The 17,655-nt window shown below is 47.1% G+C and overlaps 1 protein-coding gene across 4 annotated transcripts in view; it reads right to left on the reverse strand.

The window, feature by feature from the left end:
* The window catches only part of KBTBD12 (kelch repeat and BTB domain containing 12), a 55,048-nt gene extending 52,297 nt beyond the window's left edge, over window positions 1-2,751 (reverse strand). Inside the window, exon 1 of one of the 4 annotated variants that reach the window (XM_059940513.1) lies at window positions 2,621-2,751. The gene's annotated coding sequence lies outside the window, so the exon portion shown is untranslated. The other 3 variants (XM_059940516.1, XM_059940515.1, XM_059940517.1) reach the window with 3 other exon arrangements.
* Between the last annotated feature and the right edge of the window lie 14,904 nt (window positions 2,752-17,655).

Raw genomic sequence — 17,655 nt, forward strand, 5'->3', positions numbered from 1 at the left:
GTTAGAACTTTCCTGTAAGTTTGAAATTATATCAAAAGAAAAAGTTAAAAGAATTGTATGTTCTTTAAGGGTATGTACAACTGTAGTGGAATATAAAGAAGTGAAAGGTAATTCTAAACACCAAGTTCCGGACAGTGGTTGCTTTCCGGAGGCGTGGAAGGAGGGCACACAGCTGGAGGAGGGTGACAGGAGTTCCAGCTGCGTAATCAGCGTTCGACTTCATCAGCTGCATGGCGGGAACCCGATAACATACTTTATTATTCATTAGGCCTTTTTGCACGTCTTAAATATTGCATAAACTAAGTTTAAAATTAAAAATTGTATAAACATTAGAGTAACTTATAACTTTGAAAACCTAACCTATTGGGTTGGCCAAAAGTTTTGTTCGGGTTTTTCCATAACATCAAAACCCAAACGAACTTTTTGGCCAGCCCCATACAGTGTAAACCACATCAGTGCGTGTACATATATAGAGAGAGGCAGGCAGACAGGCAGACAGGATACGTAGATACATTGAGAATTTTCTTTTTAACCTGTCAGAGTGTAGGCAGCCCAACTTATGAGTCATTGGAAAATACAAATGCTTACAACCTGCTTCTCCAGTCTTAATGAGAACTGCTCTGGGAGAAAGAAACAATTCCTTCCTACTTGTGCTTTGGTGGGAAAAGAAGTTACTGGATTCCAGAATTAGTGTATACATTTTTTTCCATAGAAATGTTCAGTATGTGAGTAGGTCATAATATGAAATGACAGAGTTGATAAACAGCAAAGCCTTGAATTTTATCGATGAAAAAAACTGAAGACCTGAGAAATTATTTGGTAAGGGTCCTACATGCCAGCCTAAAACCCCCTTCAACAGATTTTGATTGGCAAGCCAAGGAATGTCAAAATGACGTCAATGATGTCTCAGTTCCAAAGCTTAAAACACAGCCCTTCTGTAAGTTGGTGACTCTCATGTATGAAATCATTACCCCACATTTAAAAAAATACCTCAAGCCTATTTGCACCAGCACTACCCGTCCTCCAGGCATCAGGAGGCCCTTCCTAGCCTGGCACCTCCCAGCCCTTCCTGCCCCATCTCCGGACTTTCCTTCCTCATATTTTCCAATCTCTTTAGTAGTACTGAACCACTCACTATTCTAATGCTATGTGGCTACACATGTTGTTCCCTGTGTCTGGAATATTCTCCACCTGCTTCCACCTGAAAAAATGTAACTGGCTCTTCAAAATTCAGTCCAGACGTCACTTCCTCAGTGAAGCCTCCTCTGCCCTTCCTTGCTTGTACCTTGAACACGGTGGTTATTGCACCGTTGTTACTGCAATTTATTTACGCATTTGCCCTCCTCACCTTTCACTGATGCACACATTGAGGGTAGGGGGTCAGGTCTTAACCCTTTCTGTATTCCTAGCGTCTGTCTGTGACAATGCCTGGCACAGAAGAGTTGCTCAAGACGGTTTGTGCAATTAAATGAATGCGTTGCTTAGTCCTAAATTACAAGTTCATAACTTTTTTTTCTTTTAGGTTTTATACATGTTATTAACCACTGTCTTGAAGATATTTTGATTCTTCAAGTTGCTATCCGTTTGTCCAAGTCAAATAAATCACCCAGAATCATTAACTTGATTTCCTTGCCTACAGCGTGACACATTCTGACACCCACTTCTCCCATCCTCAAAATTAATTCCCCGTCACCACTGCGCTCAGGAATTTGGCCCCCATTCTTAGAGAACTGAGGCCGGAGATAGCACATTGGCTGCTCAGACTTTTTTTTTTTGTAAATTAATTGTCAACATGCAGAGCTGAAACATTCCAGCATCTATTGAAAAAAAAACGCAAGATAGGGCAACAGTGGGTTCTTAATTCCCGTGGCGACAACCACCAGCAGGACCTGAGTAGCCCCACCTCTCAGATGGCACACCTCCTCCCCATTCCCAGCCCCCTCGCCCTAATGGAGACCTGATAGTCCTCATTTATAATTTTTTTCACCCCTGCCCCTTTAGTTATCCTACAGCATTTACCTTGGTGACCCATGGCTTTTCCCATTGCTCCCCACACCCTGGTTTGCTTCAGCATCACCGTCTTGTGCAGACCCTGGCTGAAAATGGCTCAGAACACCTGCCCCACCCTGAACGCACTCCGAGTCTCCCAGGAGCATTGGAAAATACTGGATTTTTTGCAAAGTAATAATCTGCTCCACACACCTGGCTTTTAATGACGGCCAGGATGGAGATGAAGCTAAATAAGGCAAGTTTCCTTTTTCCTTTCCTTTGAAGAGCTGACGTTTTGCATTCTTACCGGAGCCTTTAACATGCATCGAGCTCGTTAGTTACTCTTAAGAACCCCGCGGGGGTGGGGGTGGGGTGGGAAACGCAGGGCGATTAGACTCCTCAGTCTACGGTTCAGAGAGCGGATCCTGTCGAGTGCCGAGTGTCGGGCACTGGTCTCGGTTCCAGGAGGACCCCGGGGACGGGCAGACACAGGCGCCCCCTCCACGGCCGCCAGGGCCGGCGAGGGCGGCCCAGGACCAGGCGGTCAGGGGCGCGGGGCTGCACGCGCGGCGGGGGCGCGGGTGCCGGCGGGGCCCCGAGTGGTCCCCGCGGCCCGGTCACCGTTACTTACGGGGCTACCCCGACGGGAGGCGCGGCCGCACTCGCTCCGCAGGGGCCGCCGCAATGGCGCCGCGACCCGGTCTGGGGCGCCTGACCTGCTGGCGCTGCCCAATATGGGCAGAGCCGGCGAGCGATATAAATAGACGGCGCGGGGAGGGGGCGCGGCGCCCGCGGGCAGGAGGCGGCCTGGCAGCTCCGCGGGCGGACAGGTGCTCGCGCTCCGCACCCACCCTCCCGCCCCGGGCTGCAGGGACTACGCGCCGCAGCGCCTGCGTGTGTGTGTGTGTGTGTGTGTGTGTGTACACGTGTGTGGAGGTGTGGGTACACGTGTGGCTACAGCGTGTGCGCAGGTGCAGGGCATCAGTGCCTGAGGCTTCATGCTCAGCACCCGTGGGCACGGGAGGGCGGGATTCCAGCAGTTGCCACAGACTCATTTTTTGGGTCCTTACTGGCTGTTCTGGCCTGAAGGGCTGGGAGCATGTGGCCTGTGCCCATCACACGGTGCTCACCCTACAGAGCGCCACACTGTAGCCAGGTGTGCAAACCTGTCACATCTCCCCACACCCCCGAAAGCTCCCAGAGGCCAAGAGTTCTGTCCTGTCCACCTTGGCGGCCCACTCACATGCTGGCTGGGGCCCTCCAGAGAACGGATGGTCAGGGAGCGGTCACTGATTTGGGTGATGGAGGGGCAAAGCTGGTAAGTGACAGGAAGGAGGGCCTTACCTGGTGTCCTAGCTCCGCTCTGCCCCTGGAAGCCTCATGACCTCCTGTGATTAGCTCAGATTCTTGGAGGACAGTAGACAAGACCGTATTGTACCTGGCTCACACCCAAGTTATTAGGAGGATGAAATAGGAGAGCCAATAGGTGTGAAAGTGCTTTGATAACTATCAGGTAACCCAAGTCGTTTTCTCCCGATGGGGCAGGTATTACTAAATGCAGACTCCTCTCCCCAAAGGTCTTGAAAGTGGGGCAGAAGGCCACCTCTTACTGATAGTACTGATTGTATCCTGTCCTGAGGCAGAGACAGGGACATTTCTTTTGGAGGCTCTTCTGCTTTAAGAATCTGTCAGAGGGGAACTTCCTTGGTGGCGCAGTGGTTCAGAATCTGCCTGCCAATGCAGGGGACATGGGTTTGAGCCCTGGTCCAGGAAGATCCCACATGCCGCGGAGCAGCTAAGCCCGTGTGCCACAACTACCGAGCCTGCGCTCTAGAGCCCGCCAACCACAACTACTGAGCTCACGTGCAGCCATAATAAATAAATAAATAAGAATCTGTCAGAGGGAAGCTGGGGAAGGGAGGTACTGTCTGTCTACTAAGCCTCACCTGCCCACTCCTGTGATGATAAACCACCCAGAGAGCCCAGCCTTGGGGCACTCAAGGCTGCACACAACTTAATCTAATAGATTTCAGGGTTTTTGAAAGGTCACAAACCTTCTGGACGCCAAATTTCTCTCCACATCCCAAGATTATTTCATTTCCCCCAAGCAATGAAATCCTCAAATCCTGAGTCTATGAATCATCAGATCTTGCGGTGAGGCAGAGTCCAAGTACGCTGTTATTTTCTGTTGCTTTATTAAGCAGTGGTTAGTATCTTGCATACGGTGTGAGTCAAGATGTATAGGTTCAGCTGCTCTAACAGAGAATTCCAGTGATAGTTCCCTAACAGGAAGGAACGCAAGTTTTCCTTCATACGGTGCCTGGTGGAAGGGCTCCAAGGGTCCTCAGGCAGCTCCACAGTCACTGCCCCGGGCACCTCCCCTCCACCCTTCTTACTCCACCTTCCCTAGAGTACTGCCCTGGTCCACATGCTCCAAGACAGCTCACCACCACCTCCAGCTGGGGGGCACAGGAGAGGGGGGAAGCCTCCCCCCTTTAAGGACACACCCAGAATTCAGTCTTCAGATACTGCTGTCCGTAACTTAGTTACATGGTCAAACCTTGCCCATGGCGGTGGGGCTGGGAATTCTAGTCTCTCCTGGGTGGCCAGTAGCTCCGTTATTTACATTATGATCCAGCTGGCAGTCTTTGCCCTACACATTCTCTGTAGATTCGTCAATCTACAAACGTTTATTTCACCTTCCATAAAACCTTGCACCACTCCTTTCTAGCCCTGTTTTCAGGTTTAGTTTTGCATTTGTTGGTGTAATTGTGAGATCAACGGCCCTTCTCCCCGCGAAGTGAGGGCAGGGCTGTATCTGTTTCTGCTCACCCTTGTGCCCAGAGCCTGGCACCAAGCTGGTGCTCAGTAAACGGTTGCAGACCCAATGGATGCACATAATTAGGGAATTATCTCCCAAGTCCAGCTCAGATGTCACCTCCTCCGTGTATCTTTCCCAGAACACATCTCCAGCAGAATGACTGACGCCACTGTCTGTGTTCCCAGGGCCCTCCCCCTCTGCTGCTGACAGGTAGCATTGGGCCCATGGCCTGATGACTGTGGTTTTGGGCCTCACATGCTGCTGGGTGGTGGGCATCTCCAGGCAGAGAGTGGCTGCTCTCATCCCTGCATCCCCAGAGCTCAACAATGGCTGGCACGTAGGAGACCCTCAACAACCTTGTGTTGAATTTTTTTGTGCTTGAAAAAAATTGGCTTCTATAGAGAGCAAATGTTTTTGCTTTCCCGTTCTCTGCTTTTGCCCACCACTGCTCATGTAGCTCCTCTCCCAAAGCATTCTTTAAGTCCCCAGGCCTTTCCTTCCACCTGCTGGCGCTCACACCACATTGCACGAGAAAGGCTGGGGTCGTGCAGTGCATGACTCACCAGTGACACGGTGTGATCCCAATTGCTCTCTAAACTCCCAGCCGAACTCTGGATTTTGTCCTTCCCCATTATCAGGGTGTTGCCATTGGAAGAGTAATGCCTCCTTTGCCGTCTGTGCATTTGTCTAGTCATTTAACAGATATTAATTGAGCAACTATTCTGTGCCAGGCATAACTAGATGCTAATGAACAGCTGGTCCCTGGAAGAATATACTCTGGTGAGGTGACAGTTAATCTCTCAGCTCTCCCTTCTCCCTCTCTTTCCTTGGATGAGATGGTAGAAGCCATGAGATCAGAGATGAAGCCATGTTAGAGAAGCAAGGGGACCGAAGACACACCCAGGCTGGGGATGGAGGTGAGGAAGAGAGGGCGATGGAGAGGAAAAGAATATTCCGTGGATAAAAGCAACAGGAACGGACAGAGCATGGCTGCAGAGGAGGAAGTGGTAGGAGGAGCGTCGGATTATGGGAAGAATTAAGAACAAAGACCAGACCCCAGGATCTGGCCAAACGTCACTGACAACGGTGGCGAAGTGAGAGCTGGGCTGAAGTAAGAACAGGCTGCAGCCCTTCAGGGCTTAACATAGAGAAGCTCACCTGCGTTCTGCTTCTGCGGGAGCCCTTCAGGTGTTTGCATCGTCCAGGTGGCTGTCCTCCTCCGCTTAGTTGTTCGGACACCTCCCCGGTGGAGGCTCTGCCTAGTCCCCTGGGTGTTTGTTGGTCTCCAGACAGAGGGAAAGAGTGGGGGAACAAGTGCACAGCAGATTTGTGGGGATCAGGCCTGGAAGAGGCCAATCTCAGGCTGCTCACTCCCTTTGGAAAGATGGAGGCCACATGGTCACACCTCACTGTGAGGGAGATTGGGAAATAGAGTCTCGCTCTGTGACCAAGAGGAAGGGAAAAGGATTTGCTAGACAGACGGCCGTGTCCGTCACAGACCAACTGGAAGCAGAGACACTGGGTGCAGACCAGCACTCGTGGAAGCCGGACACTAGTCCCTCAAGAGTTTCCAGAAGACGGAGTTCTAAACCCATGAGAACTGGTTTAGAACCATTTGGGAAATGCATTCCATGTCCCTTTGGGGAGAATCAAAATACAGTATTAAAGGCTCTAATGAATCCTGCAGTAAAGAGACAAGGCATTTCCTAACCATTCTTGACTTTGGGACCTCTGGGTCTATGATGTGAATATGGGTCCCCATGGGACACACCTGGGAAATGCTGATTGGGCAGAAGGAGGCCTCAGGTAATCTGAGGATGTGTTAAGATAGAAGCTTTAAGTCTGTATAAAGACAAAAACCAAGACACCCTTGGAAAGGGGGAGGCTCCAAATGTTAGAGGGGAGAGAAGATGCAGGATCTAGGCTGGAGAAGTAGGAAGGAACGGAAACCAAAGTGGAAGCAGAGATGCCAGCTGTCTTTGCTGGGTGCAGAGAAATTGACTCAGTTCCTGGAAGGAAGCGTGAGACCCTCTGGCTGATGGAGGGGCTGAGGGGCAGCTGGGGGTCTGAGAAGACACCATCTAGAAGGAAGCTGTGGAGAATCCTTAAAGGACTGCATGTCTCCACTCTTCCGAAGAATAATGGCGGGAAATGGGTGGAAATCTGCTAAGTATGTTTTATAAATTAGCCCACAGTTAGATTTGTAGATGAGTAACCCCCTGTCTCCGAACCTGATAAAGATGACTAAAAGATGTGATGACGGGTCTCGCCCGCTTGCGGACCCTGTCTCATCCCCCCCAGCCCTCTCGCGTGCTGGAGCACTGGCTGCCTCCCAGCAGGTGGTGGTCCTGAGTTCAGGGGGCTATGGGGGGCTTGCAGTTTGCACAGTGCCTTTGCTTGTTTTTCCGTTTAATACTCACACCACCCGGGAGCAGGCTGAGTCTCAGGATGGCCAGTGATGAATGACAGGATGGCACAGTGAGCGTGTGAGGGGCCTGGCTTGGACCACCCCCCATCATTCCATGTCTGTTACACCATCTGTCTTATCATCCCCTGAGATAGGGTCTGTACAGGGGCAGTCGGGTCAGGAGGAGGTCATTAGGGTGTGCCCTAATTCCATGTGACTGGTGTCTTTAGAAGAAGGAGGATTTGGAGACAGACATGCACACAGGGAGAACACCGTATGACTATGAAGACAGCTGTCTGTGATAGGGAAGAACAAATCTGACTCCGTATTGGATGTGTTTCTTTTAACTTTTGTATTCTATTGCTTTTGCTAAAAGTTAATCACTAAAGGGATGTTGCCCGTAGGCTTAAATTCTACATAATGGCCCATCTCTGGGGAACCCTGCCTCTTCCGGGAAGGAGGAAATTAACACTTCCCCTCCACAGTCTGACCAGAACTGGGACTTTACCCCCTCCCCTTTCAGTATAAAAGAGAAGCCTGAATTCTAACTCAGAGCAGATGGGTCTTTGGGACACTAGTCTACCATCTTCTCGGTCTGCTGGCTTTCTGAATAAAGTAGCTATTCTTTGCCCCAGCAAGTCGTCTCTCGATTTGTTGGCCTGTGTGGTGAGCAGGACGAGCTTGGACTGGGTAACAGTCTACCAGCCAATGAGAGAGGCCTGGGGCAGAGCCTTCCCTCATGGCCTCAGAAGGGACCAACCCTGCCGACACCATAATCTTGACTTCCAGCCTCCAGAATTGTGACACAGGAAATTTCTGTTGTTTACGCCGCCACTCAGTGGAACTTTGTTACAGTGGCCCTAGGAAACTATTACCACTGCCCCCCCCAACCCCGATTCAGTCAGTTTCCTGGGTGGTGCTGTTCAGGTTGCTATAAAAATGCCAAGTGCTGCATCATTTTATCCATGAGCATGTCATGCACAGCTTACCCCAAAACTTTGCCAAATCAAGATACACTATGCTGATGACCATTTCTTTAATTTACTTTAGAAAAGAAAATGAGGCTAGTTTGACCTAATTTGCATTTATTTATTTAGTGGGGGAAGTTGATGTTGACCACTAGAGAGCCTCACTATCCTTAATAAGCACTCACAATGCATCCATTTGAAAATACAATAGAATTTTTCCCAGAATCAACTTCAAGTTTACAGTCTATAATGATCATAATCCACTTTTTATCTATTGCAACATTTGGGCATTAGGAGCCTTATCAGATGTGAGTTCCTTTAGTGTGGCTGGGCACTCTCCTCCTACTGGCTTTCTATTGTGGGAAGTTTCTTTCTCTTTTTATTTTGAAAGAATTTCAAGCATTCAAAATAGTTGCAAGACTATTACAATGAACTCTCGTATGCCTTTCAGCTAGGTTCACCAATTATTAATGTTTTGTCATATTTACTTTTTCTCTTTCAGGATTTAAATTATATATATAATTTTATTTTTTCTGAATATTTGAGAGCAAATTCCAGATGAGACCCTTCACCCCTGAACACTTACTCATGTAATCCTAAGAACAAGGATATTATTTTACACATCCATGGAGTGATTATCAAAGTCAGGAAATTTAACATCAATAACAAAACTATTATCGTACCTCCAATCTACATTTGAATTTTGCCCAAGTCCTAATCTTGTTCTTCACACAATCCACTATCCAGGATCACACACTGCATTTTCTTGTGTCTCTTTGGTCTCCTTCAGTCTGGAATATTTCCTAGGTCTCCTTTGCCTTTTATGACCTTGACGTTTTGGAAATGTTCAAGCCAGTTACTTTGTAGAGTCTTTCCATTTGGGTCTGTCTAGTGTTTTCTCTTGCTTAGGCTCAGGTTCATACCTTGCCATACTTAGGTTTAGTTTTAAGACTATTCTCTTTTCTGAGGAAGATTTGAAGAAAAATAGTGGTTGCATACAGCGGTTCTGTGTAAAGTGACATTTCTGATTTTCCTCTGTTTCCTTCTCCAGCTCCAGGCCATGCCTTTCTATCCCTGGTGTCGTGCACACTGCAGCCCACCACATAGAACCCCCTTCAGCAGGGAGACACTTTACACCTGCTGAGTGTTAGCTGCTGAGCCCCCGTAGCTTGGTCCCCTCCTGGAATTTCTCTGGGCCCAGAGGAGCTGCCTTGCCCAAGCTTTCACCCCTCCCCGGAGGCAGTCTGCCTCCAATGACTGGTCTTTGAGGGGGTAAAGGCCCTCAATTTGGGAGACTCTGAAGGGCTGTCCCAGATCCAGAGCCTCCCGTGGGTCACATGTCTTTCAACAAGAAGTCTCTGGCCTTCAATTTCATGTACATCATTCATTTTGGACAAGAAGCTATACTGAAAAATACATCCATTTCCAAAAATTCAATCAATACGAAAAGTTCAAGGAAGTAAGCAAAACTCACCCAAAGTCCCAATATTTTTCAAGCGTCCTCCCATTGTCCAGGTGCACGTGTGTGAACGCTGGGGGTGTATCTTATACAAATGGGCTCATGCGGTACATGCCAGGCTGCAATATCCATCCTCTCTTGCTCCCATAGTACGATCACCTATGCGCGAGACTTCCCAGGATAAAGACGGCGTCTCCCCGCCTTCCCGGCAGCCACGTATGGCATCTGAGAGGAAGAGGTGCGGGCAACTTCTGGAGTGACCCCCAGGAGGAAGCGACACGCCCTGCCCTTTCCCCTTCCCGCTGATTGTTACCGACCTTTCCAGTTAGTTCCCCACAAGGGTCCTTCTGCCCCACGCCGTTGGAGCCAATAAAAGGAGACCAAGTTCACTTCAGAAGCAAAAGAAAGCTTTATCCTTTGACCAGATGATGGAGAGGTGGGGGCTCCTGGGCGGGGCCGCTTTACAGGTTCTCACTGGCATCAGGGGGAAGGGGGCAGAGTGCTTGTGGATCTTGTGGATCTGGCGCAGCTGAGCTGCTCACTCTCGGCATCGCGGTGCAGGTACGGCGCCTCTGCACACGGCCCGCGGCCGTCTTCCAGTGTTGTGGGCGGTGCTTCTGCACACGGCCCGCCGCCGTCTTCCCGTGTTGTGGGCGGGGCTTCTTCACACGGTCCGCCCACGTCGTCCTGAACGGAGCTCTCGGTGGCGTCTGTGGGGTCTCTGCGCGGCTGTTTCCCACGAGGAGTTGGCCTCAGGTGTCGGGGTGCGAGGTGGCCTCCTGTGAGCGAGTGAAAGGAGACTACGCACGAAGGAAAAAAAAGGTTGGACTTCATTTTATTACCCAGATTCTATTGTTATTTCCCAGGAGCTGTGATTGGGCTTTGAGACATGATGGGTATTGAAGAGCTTTGAGCAAAAACTGGCAGGCCCTGTCCTTCCTCGAGTGGCACATTTGAACCTTCGTGTGGACGTCATGGTTTGGTCCGAGCTCAGGGTCTCACCCCCTCCCCAGGAGGTGGCACGGCGTTCCAGTGGGGTCTGGGGGCCTAGAGACCCGGTGGAGGGCCCGCGTGGGAAACGGCTTCCTTTCCTTCTCTTACTTCTAAGCTTCGAAAGTCCTGCTCTCCATGCCCTATTTCAAACATTTTTGTGAATAATTTTATTTCCTTCCAAATTTTTTTGGTTTTAATTTTTTAAAAAGAGTTTTGGTTTACTTATAAAAGTTTTTATTCAATGGCAAAAATTAAGGACATACAAAACATTATGAAGAAAACAAAATGGCCCATAACCATGGCTTTATGTCTTTCCAGGAAGACTTTGTTATGTTGCTAATAAATACTGTATTTTTCATTGTATGAGATTTGTATTTTAATTTGGTTTATGGCACCTTTTCATATAGGATTTAAAATTTGTTATAGAATCAAAGTTATTAATCTTTGCTTTTTAAGGCCTCTGGGATTCTCAGAAGACCCCTCTCCAATCACACACCTGAAGAGTGTAAAAACTTCCTTCTGTTGTATTTTCTAGTACTCTGTATAAAAAATAAATTTTAAAAATTTAAAGGTTACACTCCATTTACAGTAATTACAAAATACCAAAACACTGACTGTATTCCCCGTGTTGTGCGATACATCCTTATAGCCTATCGTCTCTTTTGTCTTTATTTCTTACATTTAAATTCTAACCCAGCTGGAATCAATTGTGGTGAGAGGAGAGAAGCCATCTTTTTCCTAATTGATGCCGTAGTTTTTCCACCACCGTTTGTTAATAATTCACCTTTTTCTTATGGACTCGGAAAGCCACCCTAATCACGCACGAAACTCCCACCTGTAGTTGGATCACTTTCTGGACCCCCTAGTCACTTTCTTCAGTTCGAAGTTTGGCCTGGCTTTTCTTACCTGTTTATTCTTAACTTGTTTTTTTTTTTTTGAAAACATTGGTTATGGAAATTTTTATGTAAGCATAGTAAACTAAATCAAATTATACCAAAAAGATAACAACCACAGCACCCTTTTGACAAGCCTTGTTCTAGAAAACAACGTCATGTGCCCTTTGAGACAGACACGCACCCTGTTTCCTAAAAGGAACCACACTTCTTCTGTGGCTTGGTTTTATGCTTTGACAACTTACAGGCAGCTTTTCATGTCAGTAAACACAGATCATAACCTGTGGTGTTTGCATGGTATGGTACAAACTGTACCAGAATTTACTTAAGTGTTTTTAATCAATGGTCATCTCAGTCCTTTCTAACTTTTTTTTTTAGCAATTGTCAATACTGTGATGAAAATCCTTGTACCTAAAGCTTATTGAACTTCTAACGATTTTCTTCCTCTGATTCTTAGAAATGGCATTTCTTGGGCGAAAGGTGTGCGTACTTTACATCAGAGGTTTTGCCAGCAGCCTGCACCCACCGAACGTGTAAGTACCTGCCTCTTAGCCAGCACTGGCCTTTGCAGTCTTTTTCACCTGTGATATTCTGTTGGGCTGGAAATATTATCCTGTTTTTATTTTAACTGTTTATTGTTAACAGAGTTGAATATGTTTTCATATGGCTATTGTTCATTTGTATCCATTTGTAGTTTTCTTGTCCACCTTCTTTCCCTGTTTGTTTTATTATTGGTTTATTTGAGGTTTGAGATATAAATGATATTACGTTTTTTTCTTGTAATGCATTACCAATGTCCCCTTCCTACTCCTGTTGTGTTTCAACTTTATGGAATTTTTAGAAGGGTTTTTTGTTCTTTTCTGGTTTTGCAACATGTTTAGAAATGTTTTTCCAACCCAAGATTATTTAAAAATGCATCAGTTTCTCTTCTAGCGTGTTTAGGGTTTTGTCTATTTGAAAATCTTTAAATGTTAACCCTCTCGGGATTTGTTTCCGTGTAAAGAGTGATGTGGGAATCCAGGTTTGTTTTGTTTTTTCTGAGTGTTGAGCTGGTTGTCCCAATCCAATATTGAACACTCCCTCTGCAGTGTCTGGTTTGAAATTCTAACTTTCTCCTGTAGTAGATTTCCTTATTTACTTCTGTCCGTTTCTACACTCTCTTTTTTCCTACTGGGCGATGTGTCTATCCTGTCTCAGTAACATTCTACTTTAATTCTTACAGCTTTATAATGTCCTTTAACTTTTTATGGACCCTGGTTCGTTTGCCCGACACGCAGCAAGCCAAACGCTGAGATGCCGAGGTTTGCAGCAGAGAAAGGGTTTATTTGCAAGGCAACCAAGTGAGGAGATAGGAGAACCAGTCTCAAATCCTCCTCCCTGAAGGCGAGGGGTTCAGGATATTTATGAGTGAAGAGTATAGGGTGGTTGGAGATGCAGAGGGAGGTGATTAGAGGAAGGAAGAAGGTGAGGTAATCAGTGGTCTGTGCACGTGTATTTGAGTAACATGCCTCTTCATGGGAAGCATGTTCAGAAAATGGCAGCATTAGCATGATCTGAGGGTGGAGTTTTTGGCCCTCTGACGTCAAAAGGTCATCCATCGGACACTTGCACAGGCCCAGCTGAATGGTCTGTGGTCTTGACCGGTTTGAACTGGGGAAGACCAGCTCCCTGTTCCTGAAAAACAATGGAAGCAACTGTTACTATAGTGACCCTATGTCAGAGGCGTTATCTATAGGGAATCTTGTGATGCTTTGTCTAAGCTACCTGAAGCTTGGAGGGTATGCAATTTGCAAGAACAATTAGTGAAGGCAGGTTACAGGATATTGTTTATTAAGCAAGTTACAGTTGAAGGAATCTAGTTGATGACTGCTTGGCTTCAGACTCAGGATAAGTTTTTCTTCTTTGTCAGTATTTCTTGACTACCGTTACATGTTTACTTTTCCACTTCAATCTTAGAGTCATTTGTCAAATTTCCAAGAAAAATCACTTCGTAATTTTATTTAGGATTGCTAAAAAACCCCAGTATGCTAGTCTGGGGAAACTAAGCAATTTTACAATGTTGAGTGTTCTGTCCAAGACCCAGGCAGGCCTTTCCATTTGTCAGAGTTACCTGTTGTGTCCCCTGATAACGTTACTTTTCTCTCCGTGGAAAATGCCTCTAACTCTCGGCCTCGGTGGCTCTCACTGAGGGAGCAGTACTGCAGGCACAAACCACATGTCATGCACCTTGGAGAAAAGAGATTTTTAAGGGCAGTTTGGTCTGTCACTGATTTTTCCATACATGCAGACTTTTGAAACCAACCCATGTGGGTCCAAGGTCATGCATGCTATTCCCATGACCTCTGGAGGACCAAGTGGGCTAGAGGCCTTTTTCATTCTTGCTTTTGTATTTGTGTTTGTTTTGAAATAACTCTAAAATTTTTAAAATTAATTAATTAATGTATTTTTTGGCTGCTTTGGGTCTTTGTTGCTGTGTGCACGGGCTTTCTCTAGTTGCGGTGAGCGGGGGCCACTCTTCATTGTGGAGCATGGGCTCTAGGCGTGCAGGCTTCAGTAGTTGAGGCATGCGGGCTCAGTAGTTGAGGCACGTGGGCTCAGTAGTTGTGGCTCGCGGGCTCTAGAGCGTAGGCTCAGTAGTAGTGGCACACGGGCTTAGTTGCTCTGCGGCATGTGGGATCTTCCCGGACCAGGGCTTGAACCCGTGTCCCCTGCATTGGCAGGCGGATTCTTAACCACTGTGCCACCAGGGAAGTCCCAATAACTAAATTAAGCAGAGTACAGTTGAAAAAATCGGTGACCTGTTTGGATATCATTTAATCGGCCATGTTTATGTAGTTTGGGGGCTGTGTAATTTGCCCCGATTGGCTCTTTGGTTTCCCTCTGGTTTTCGGGGAGCTCGCAGCAATGCTGTGACTTCTGAGGACAGGTGTGCTGTTAAATCTTGAGCCTGTGTGAATTTGTTTTGCTCCAAGTTCGTCTGTGTGCCGCCACAGCAATGATCAGGTTGTGAGATGCAGGATGGTGCTTGTTCACAACAGGAGTGAAAGGGTGTCTTGTAACCTGTGCCGGTGCCAGCGCCCAGGGTTCCCTGAGCTCTTCAAAGCTGTCCTCGTTAGTGCAGCTCCAGCCACAAGTCTAGTCCAAGACCCAGTGTCACAGGGTGAATAGCGAGGTAACCATGGACTGTTTACAGACCTGTGAGACTTTGTGCAGCTGAAGAAGGGTTTTCACTGCAATCATTTCGGACCTGTTTAGTGGCTTCCTACCCAGCTCCCCCCGCCTCCCCCCCCCCCACCTTGATCCTTTTATTTCCTTCAAGTGTGCTGTAGCCATAAAAAGAGTACCAACCACCGGGGTGGTCAATTTAGGGCCAGGAAGGTGGAATTTAAATGTAACTGTGTAACTGACAAAATGATTCATTACGTTGTAGGCCATTGGAAAAGAGCAGAAATTTTCCAACTGTTCCATGGGCTGGTATCAATCATACCAATGCCCTAAGCACAAGAAGTTCTCAGCGTTCCAGGGCCAAGTTGGCTTAGGAAATGCGGTGTACTGATTCCCCCTCTCAGAGCTTTACAATGTGCATTAGCATATTAAAAGTTCTGAGAAGTAGGCAGTAAAGAATCCAGCTTTAGTTCTGCTGAGTGATTAAGCAAGTGTACTAGTGCAGGGACAGATTTCTTTCAGGCCAAATGGGTTTCTCTTGATACTAACTTCAGAAGCTAGAGGACATTTAGGGGAATTTTACCTTCTCTTTTGTCACAGCGTCCTACCAGCCTTCACAACGTGTGTCAGTGTTGGAATCCTGGAGCTAGATTTTAAATGAAATGCAATCAAAATCAAATTCCACTGAAAATATAATTTTCCTTATTTGTTCATAATATCAGTGATGTATTGAAGTGCATTAGATACGATGTGGACCTTTTAACTCACGTGACACTTTCAGAAAATGACCTTGCAATGCATTCACTGATTAATTTATTCAAATAATAGGTCTTAAGGGACTCCTGTGTCTTCAGCACTGTGCCAAGTGGGAAAGAGCTGGGGTGTTTTAGAGTCTGGGAGTGGTGAGGACTGAGAGAACTGGGGGAATAAAGGAAGCCCAGAGCCTTATGGGGCTCTGGCTACTCCAGGGGCAGAACCCTGCCGTCAGCTGTGAGAGGAGAGGCTCCAGCGGGGGCCTGAGAGGGCCGTGGTCCAAGCCAGAAGTAGGTCGCCTTTTCCCTGGGGCCCTTGAGGGTTTTTCCAGGGTCACCGACACTCACAGACTACATTCTCAGTGATGACAACACTGCTGTGTAACAAACCACCTCACAACTCAGCTGCTTAAGACAATACTCAGGATCGCAGCGTGGCTTGGACTGGCGTGGCTGGCTCGGCTGGGGGCCCCTGCTCTGCTCACAGACCTCTCAGCTTCCTCGGACCAATGGACTGGCCAGGAATGTTCTCCTCACGGAAACGGAAGAGGCACAGATGGCAGTTTGAGCACGCAGGCACTTTCAAGCCTCTGCTAAAATCTCATTGGCCCAAGCATGTGGAAGGATAGGAAATACCTTACCGTTGAGGGTGGAAGTTACTTACAAAGGGGCACGGATGTGTCCTGCTCTAACTGGGGAGCAAGTGAATCCAGGAACCGTGGGTTGGTGATGCTGGCTCCCCTTCAGGAACGTAAATTCCGCCCCCTGCCCCAGAGACCTCAGTGCTGGCTCCTGGATGCGAAAACGTTCTGTCCTAATCCAGTGAGACCTGGGGCCTGGCAGCTGACGTTGAATGAAACACAGCAGTGCAGGGATGGAAGTTTGGCCGTCGCCAGCCCGTGTATTGTAGCCGCATCCTCCTCCTCCTCAGATTCAGCTGCGAGGCAGCACCGCCGCAGCCGGCATACGCCGTGCCTTCGCGCAGGTTAGAAGAAGGTTCCTCCCCACCCTACAGCCGCCTTCATGAATCCCTCTTCAGGGGACACTGGAGGATGAACTCCAGAGGGAACTTCAGAAAAGGATTGAATGTCGAATACATTTGGCAAGAGACATTAGGCAAAAATAAGGGAACCAGATTAATGGGATAGGGCACGGGGTAGACTGCAAAACGGCCCTTCTCCAGCACTGACTCTGGCCTTGGCCATGTGACTTGTTTGGTCAGCGGAACAAGAATGATGTAACACAAGCAGAGACTTGACATGTGCTTGTGTGTTGGGGCCTGCCCTCTCTTGCTGCTGAAAGCCCCTCTGCCTTCATCTGAACAAGCCCAGGCTAGCCTGCTGGATGATTAGGGGCGTCTGGCTGTTGCCTCAGCTGACATCAAGTCAGCTAACTGCCCGACCTGTGAATGAGGCCTCTCAGGACCACCCCCATTGCCAGCCTCGTGACTGGATGATGTGGCCAAGCTGGCCGCCAGGAGTTGCTCAGCTGTGACGAATAATGAATGTTCATTGTTTTAAACTACCACATTTTGAGGTGATTTGTTAAACAGAGAAAACTGATGCATAGTATAAATGTCATATGCTCTGGCAGTGTATAAATAAGATAGAACAAGCTTGTGGATTGCCTTGTCTTTAATGCTGACACGTTGTGTTGTCCACATTTAAGAATATTTAAGAATGAAAAGATAAACGTTAATAGAAACAGTGTTATTGACTAGCTTTGGGTTGTAGAAGATGGGAAGGGATTAGGGAGGAAGAGAAAAAAGCTAATTCTATTGTTCACTTTTCCAGGAACCAATGGATACTAGCAAAAAAAGAGGAGATTACAGGTTTTATATAAACATATAAAAGTAACCACTAGAACAGAATGCAAATCTTCCTTAATAGATATAGAACAACAATAAAAAGTAAACAAAATACATCAAATATATTTTAAAATATATACCAAACTTTATTGACTCTTAAGATTGTATTGGTTATAAAATCACCATTATTTTAATCATCATTATATAAGGAAACAGTGTTGTCAATTAAGTCACGACCTACCATCAATTTTAAGACATCCCAATTCCAAAGATGTTAACACTTTTTAAAAGTGCTTCAGGAATTGTCATAATGCAGTATCTAAAAACAGAAAACATATAAATTATGATAGAACTAAAATCAAACAAGTCATACTAATAAACCTAAGTATAATTTTCCCATT

Source organism: Balaenoptera ricei, chromosome 11 (genome assembly GCF_028023285.1).
Source record: "Balaenoptera ricei isolate mBalRic1 chromosome 11, mBalRic1.hap2, whole genome shotgun sequence".
Lineage (NCBI taxonomy): Eukaryota > Metazoa > Chordata > Mammalia > Artiodactyla > Balaenopteridae > Balaenoptera > Balaenoptera ricei.